The sequence below is a fragment of the Staurois parvus genome, unplaced genomic scaffold (genome assembly GCF_062004578.1).
Source record: "Staurois parvus isolate SC_StPar_1 unplaced genomic scaffold, SC_StPar_1.0 ptg000255l, whole genome shotgun sequence".
Lineage (NCBI taxonomy): Eukaryota > Metazoa > Chordata > Amphibia > Anura > Ranidae > Staurois > Staurois parvus.
The window spans coordinates 1,170,984-1,178,175 of record NW_028318051.1 but is presented as its reverse complement, the minus strand read 5'-3'; the positions used below and the strand labels follow the sequence as shown (position 1 = coordinate 1,178,175).

Sequence of the window (7,192 nt, the reverse complement as noted above, 5' to 3'; positions counted from 1 at the left end):
AGATCTGTTTTTTTTTTTTTTACCAGCACATTTTTTTTTCTTTTTTAGCTGAACGTAGAGTTGGGCTTTAAAGCCTGTTTGGGTCTAAACACCTAATTACCCACTCATTAATTTCAAAGATAATAAAGGCTATAAACAGCAAGCTCAGACATTATAATTCAGTATAATTCATTACATCCTGAGGGGTTTATGCAAATTACACCCACAGGCAGACTTTCAGCTCAAAGACCGACCCATCACTACTGAGGTTTAGATATGCAAACCAAAATTATGGGCAAAATATTGTATGAGCAAAATGCCCGAGAGGCGTCTATGCATTTACAAAACAAACACACAAGCAAAGAAAAATGGAACGTAAAATGCCTTGAAGAAAGTAATCAGCAGGGAATCACTTTTTATAAATCAAATTGTATTAGTATTAGTATTTGGCTTGCATCCCCTGAATAGAAAATATGGTTTCATGTAAATGTAAAATACCATAACTGGCTTTGTATTTGTTGTAGAATGGAAAGCAATCGATGCTTTTCACACACTAATGCCGTGCGAGGCAGCTTCTGCCTGACTCATTATACTTTTTTGTTAAAAATGAAGATATGTTGGTGCATTGGATCGGGATTTTGGTAGATATTTTGATCTGCTGATATTTTAGCTGCTCTCTGAGATGCAATGAATCTGAAGAAGAGGTCCTCAGAATGAGGTGGTAGTATGTTTGGTAGAACGAAGAGAGCAGAGGCATAACTAGAACCTTCAGGGCCCCAGAACAATTAACCATGAAGGGGCCCCCTGACCCCTTCCCACAGATCATGGAGTCCTTTACTCCTGTCATGGGGCCCTTTATTGTAGTCCCACAGTGGAACATGCTTTGACATGCCCCCCTTTCCTGTCATCTTTGCCCCTCACCCCCCACAATTCCACCAGTGGTGTCAGTAGTTTTTTATTTTTATATATTTTTTTTACCTTTTTATTTTTACAATTTGATTTTTTTCTTATCACTTTTTATTTTAGGAGCCCCGTTAGGGGGGCTTTGGTGAGATAACAGGGGTCTAAACAGAACTCTGATGTTCCTCTTTTAAGACAGAGAAAGGAGATTGAGGACACAGCTCGCAATCTCCATCTGTGCAGCCTCAGCTACATAGAATGAAGAGACAGGAATGACTCTGTACAGAGGCTGCTGTTCATTCATAAACCGAAGCATAGTAAACCGAAGCTGCTGTTTATTCATAAACTGAAGCATAGTAAACAGAGGCTGCTGTTCATTCATAAACCGAAGCATAGTAAACAGGGGCTGCTGTTCATTCATAAACCGAAGCATAGTAAACAGGGGCTGCTGTTCATTCATAAACCGAAGCATAGTAAACAGGGGCTGCTGTTCATTCATAAACCGAAGCATAGTAAACAGAGGCTGCTGTTCATTCATAAACTGAAACATAGTAAACGCAGTTTACTATTCTTCAGTTATGAATCAATACAGTCAGTGATTGGCACCACATCCCCCACAGTAGCTGGCCCAATTTTCTGGAGCTCCCTCCCCTGTCACCATTTTCTCTTGGTGTTAGGAACACTTGTCAGAAGTGATTCATGCTGATAGTAGAGGAAGGAAGCAACAGACAGAAATGACACTTAGTGCTCTTAACTAACCAGTTGCCCACTGCCCTATTGCAGAAATACTGCTACAGGGCGGCAGGGCAGCGCAAAATCACCTATATATTGGCGATTTGCATTTCCGGGTAGGGTGCGCGCACACCACCCTACCCGCGCCGCCATTGGCGGCTACGGATGTCATTCACAGAGTCCCAGCTGGAGATTCCCCACCGGCACCCAGCAATCACCGTGTAAAATTGACAGGGGAGAGACCTGCATGTAAATAACACAGGTCTCTCTCCTGCCAGCAATAACATGCTGTTGTGTATTTCTCTGCACCACAGAAAAAAACAAAGCAGCATGTCTCCCTAGTAAAACACACACAGCACATAATGTTAAACAGCACACAGTTAACCCTTTGATCGTCCCAGATGTTAACCCCTTCCTGCCCAGTGCAGTTAGTACAGTGTCAGTGCTTTTTGTTAGCACTGATCACTGTATTAGTGTCATTGGGATGTCGGTTGCCCCCCCAGTGTCAGAATGCCCGCCGCAGTTCCGCTATAAGTCGCTGATTGGCGCCATTACTAGTATATAAAAAAATAAAATATAAAATCCCAGTATATATACCGCCATTTGTAGACGCTATAACTTTCACGTAAACCAATTTACACATATCGCTTCTCGGCCTTTTGGCTAAGATCAAGTGTAGTATCGACCTTGCCTTTAGGGGTGTCCCTGCTTCCAGCTAGGACGTTGAGAACCAATTGCATCTATCCCAGCCATTTGGTCTGTGTGGGGTACCCTCTTCTCGGCCTGGTAGGATCGTCGATTCAATTCGGCTTCACCTGCTTGCTGCTATTGGGTTCGAGGCTTAGCCCCCACACAGAACGAGTTTGTGATCTCCCCCCCCCCTTGTTCACTCTGCGTTACTACCTCCGGGCAGTAGACGCTCAATAGCCTTTTCAAAGGCTAAGCAAGAGTGAAGCCGCCGAGGAAGAAGAAGGAGAAGGAATCCGATCAAGATCTCTGGGAAGCCCTCCTGAGAACTCCTCTGCGACAAGATGGGGAAGAACAAGCAAACCGCGAAGAAGCCACAGAACGCCACCACCGCCCCCGCCAAGACCCCGGGAGAAGCCCCCTCCGCCTCCACCTCCACCTCAGATCGCTCCGGCCCTGAGGACGGTCTCCCTCCACTGGAGCCCTGGATGAAGCAGACAGTCGTGCTGCGGCTGAAAGAAGTGGAAGGCAGAGTCCCGGACATGACCCCGGAAGTCTTCGGGAAGAAAATGATCCTTGAACAAGGATTTAGCAAGGCAGAGACCCTGTTGGTGCAATCCTTCATGAAAGGTATTTTCTTCGTAACTTTTGTTTCTCTACAGGTATGCAGAAGGTACTGGGAGGCAGTGAAGACCTCTGGACCCGACTCCCTCTTCCGCAAGTTCATCGCAAACTCTCCCATTCAAAGGGACGAAAGGCGGATCACGGTGTCCATGAGGAACCCTCACGTCCCTGGTAGAGACATCGCCACCTACCTCCAAAGGTTTTGCGTCGTGTTGAAGGACCCAGTCCGGATACTAGATGCCAACGGCTTCTGGACTGGTAAGTGGTCTGTGTTTTGCAGATTGCTGAGAGATCGTCCCGCTGGAGATCTCCAACACCTGCAACAGTGCTTTTCCCTGGGAGCGTCAGCGGGACTCCTACACTACCCAGATCAACCCCAGTCATGCCTCAGGTGCGGACAGCCGGGGCACGAGGGTAAGGATTGCCATGTGCTTTCATGTAGGTTCTGCTGGTCTGCAGGTCACGAGACCAAGGATTGCCCGAGGTCCAAAACCTGCAACCTCTGTGGACGGTCAGAGCACGTCTACAGGGACTGCCCAGAGAGAAGCAGGACGTATGCTGGGGCCCTGAGCAAGGGCTCTGCCACCAAACCAGCACCACAGAAACCCCCAAAGGACCCAGGGAAGAGAAACCCCCCTCCCCCCACCCCAACCCCCCCGGACCCTGGTCCCCCCGCCCCTGGCCCTCCTGCCCCTCCCGCCCCTGGCCCTCCTGCCCCCCCCGCCCCTGGCCCTCCTGCCCCTCCCGCCCCTGCCCCTCCTGCCCCCCCGCCCCTGGCCCTCCTGCCCCTCCTGCCCCTGGCCCCCCTGCCCCACCCCTCCCGGGCCCGGTTCCACCCCCCCTGACCTGTCCTCACAGGAGGATTTCCCGCCCCTGCCACCCCCGTCAGCAGCTCTGCGGCGGGGATCAGGAAGCGGAAGAAGGAGCAGGCTAGCCCGGCGGCGGAGGAACCCTCCTCCGCCACCAAACGTCCTGCTGTCCTCCAGAATGCCGCAGGCCCTGACCCCGTGGGGGAGGACCTCGACACACTGGAGGAAGAGGAAGAGGTGGAAGAAGAGATGGCTCTGACCCGGTCGGGGCCAGATCTCTCCACCGACTTCGATGAGGTCCTCAACGAGGTCCTCAACCAGATCGGACTGAGCCAGGACCCTGGCCAGGCCACAGAGGTCGCCCCCCCTCCCCAGGGGAGGTAAGCACAGCCCCTGCCGACTAACCCCTTCATCTCTTTCCCATGATGGCTGAGATCTCTATCTTTTCCATTAATGTGAGGAGCATCAAGGATGTGTCTAGGAGGCAGACTGTGCTGACCTTTCTTTCCACACAGCAGAGTGATGTGTACATGCTTCAGGAGTGCGCACTTCCCCCTCTGAGGAGGTACACTCATTTGTCCTCCCAGTGGACCCACGGTCCCTCCTACTGGTCTGGGGGTGGCGATTGCAAGTCCGCAGGGGTAGCGGTTCTTATCAGGGGAGGACGTTTCACTGTTGACTCCGTCCATGAGCTCGTCTGTGGCCGCCTTCTAGTCATAGACGGTTCGTGGGCGGGGGAGCCCGTTAGGCTCATCAACGTGTACGCCTCCCCGGAGAAGAACGCGCGGCTGGAACTTTTCCAAACCCTGCGGTCGCAACTCGTCACAACGAGAACAGTAGTAATCGGCGGTGATTTTAACTGTCCGATAGAGGAGGATGGGTGCAGCTCCAGCATGTACGCAAAACTCGACGCCACCTCGAAGCTGCTCCGGGAGGTGATTGCGGAGGCTTCCCTGCGAGACGCAGTGGGATCCGTGGGGCGCGGTTCCGTGAACTACTCATGGAGCCGCCCCGATGGATCTGTGCGCTCCAGGATTGACTTTGTGCTCACCTCCAGGGCAGTCAGGCACCGCGGGTTCTCCATGGTTCCCTGCTTTTTCTCTGACCACAGGGCCATTCACTTTCAAGGCGATCTGGGAGAGGGCTTTGCCCCGGGCCCAGGCTCCTGGAAGCTGAATTGCACCATGCTGGACGATGAGGAACTGCTAGAGGAGCTCAGGGAAACCTACGGTGCCTGGCGAGGGGAGAAGTCTTTCTTTCCCAAGGTAAGCGACTGGTGGGAGTTTGTGAAAGTCAAGCTGCACAGCTTCTTTCAGGCCAGGGGACGCCAGCAAGTGTGTGCCAGGAGGAGGGAACTCAGGAGGCTGCAGCGTCAGCTGCAGTCCCTGCAGGACCTTCATCTCTGTGGCTGGGACGTGAGGCAAGACCTGGAGGACACCAAGAAGAGCTTGAAAAAGCACTTTGAGGAAGAATCCAGGCACATTGTCTTCCGTGCCAAGGTGGAGCATCTAGAGAAAGGTGAGAAGTGTAACTCTTTCTTTTTCAGGAAACTCCACTCAGGACACACTCCCCTGTCTGAGCTGCGCGACAAGACTGGAACACTCCAGAAGGGGAAGGAGGCCGTGATGGAAGTGGTCAGCGACTACTACTCCGACCTCTACTCCCCCAAAGAAACAGACACGGCAGCGGCCGACAGGTTCTTGTCAGGTATCTCTAATGCTATTGATCCTGCAGGTTTGTCGGCCACAACGCCCCCTTGACGTTGGAGGAACTGCACTCTGCCGCTAAATCCTTTAGGCGAGGCAGGACCCCGGGCTGCGACGGTCTCCCAGCGGAGCTCTATGTAGCGCTGTGGGATCTCGTGGGCCCGGACCTGCTCGGACCTGCTCGAGGAGATGGTGGTGGAGGGCAAGATGCCTCCTTCGTTGAGGGAGGGGATGATCACGATCCTGTACAAGCGTAAGGGGGAGAGATGTGACTTGAAAAATTGGCATCCCATCTCTCTCTTGAATGTGGACTACAAGATCCTCGCCAAAGTTATGGCGAACAGGTTGAAGGCTGTCATCGGACAGATAATCCACCCGGATCAGACTTGTGGCATTCCTGGCCGCAGGATTGCGGACAGCCTAGCGCTTGTCCGGGACACGGTCCAGTACATCAAAGACCGCCGTGTGCACGCGGCCCTGGTCAGTCTTGACCAGGAAAAGGCCTTTGACCGTGTCTCCCATGGGTTTATGTGCAGAGCCCTGCGCAGGTTTGGTCTTGGGGAAATGTTCTGTTCGGTTGTGGATATGATGTATAACGACATTTGTAGTTCCGTGCAGGTGAACGGCTGGAAGACTGACCCCTTCCCGGTCCTCTCCGGGGTCAGACAAGGCTGTCCTCTCTCACCTCTGCTTTTTGTTTGCTGTATAGAGCTCTTCGCCGAATGCATCAGACGGAATCCAGAGATCGGGGGAATCACCGCACCGGGACCAGACAGACGGGAAGTGAAGTGCTCGCTCTACATGGACGATGTGACGGTGTTCTGTGCCAACCAGCGCTCCATCGACCTGCTCGTCCAGACCTGCGAGGACTTCGGCCAAGCTTCGGGGGCAAAGGTCAACTGCGGGAAGTCAGAAGTCATGCTCTTCGGAAAGTGGTTCCTGCCTTCTTCTGCATCCATGCCCTTTGGCATCAAGACAGACTTCATGAAAATTTTGGGAGTTTGGTTTGGTGCCGAGGGCGCAGCCCTGAAGTCTTGGGAGGAGAGACTGGCCAAGATGCGTCAAAAGTTTGGACTATGGAGCCTCAGAGACCTCTCCATCGAAGGGAAGACACTGGTACTCCGCAGCGAGATTCTCCCTGTGTTGCAGTACCTCGCCCAGGCCTGGCCCCCACGGGTCAACACCTGTAAGGCCATCACCAGGGCGGTGTTCCACTTCATCTGGGGCTCCAAGCTCATCCGAGCCAGCGACATTTTGGAGTCGGTTCCAGGCCTGCCTTCAGACACCTGCAAGGTGGTCTGGAGGAATGTTTCTTCCAACATCCTTACCAACAGGCACAAAGACCTGGCATGGATGGCAATCCAAGGGGGGTTGCCTCTCAGGACATTTATGCATGCCAGGAACCTGAGCAGATACAGACACTGCCCCTTCTGCATCATCCACGAGGAAACGTCTCACCACGTTTTCTGGGAGTGCTCATTTGCTCAGGCCCTGTTGGGGGCCCTGGAACCTGAACTCAAGGACTTTGTACCACAGACAGCCATCACTCACTTTGGGGTGTTGAATGGACTATTCTGTGGGACTTTTTCTCTGGAGGACATTGACGGCGCCTGGCGGGTGCTGTGCTGTTTTAAGGACGCTTTATGGTGCGCCAGAAAGCGCCTCATCCACCAGCGGGAGAGGATGTCCATTGAGGACTGCCGCAGACTGATCCTCAGTCTGCTCAGAGACTATTCCTTGATGGACTTTAAGGAG

General features: G+C 52.8%; 1 pseudogene; it reads left to right on the top strand.

The window, feature by feature from the left end:
- Window positions 1–2,254: 2,254 nt before the first annotated feature.
- On the top strand, window positions 2,255–2,347 carry LOC149459515 (U2 spliceosomal RNA; annotated as a pseudogene).
- Window positions 2,348–7,192: the final 4,845 nt, after the last annotated feature.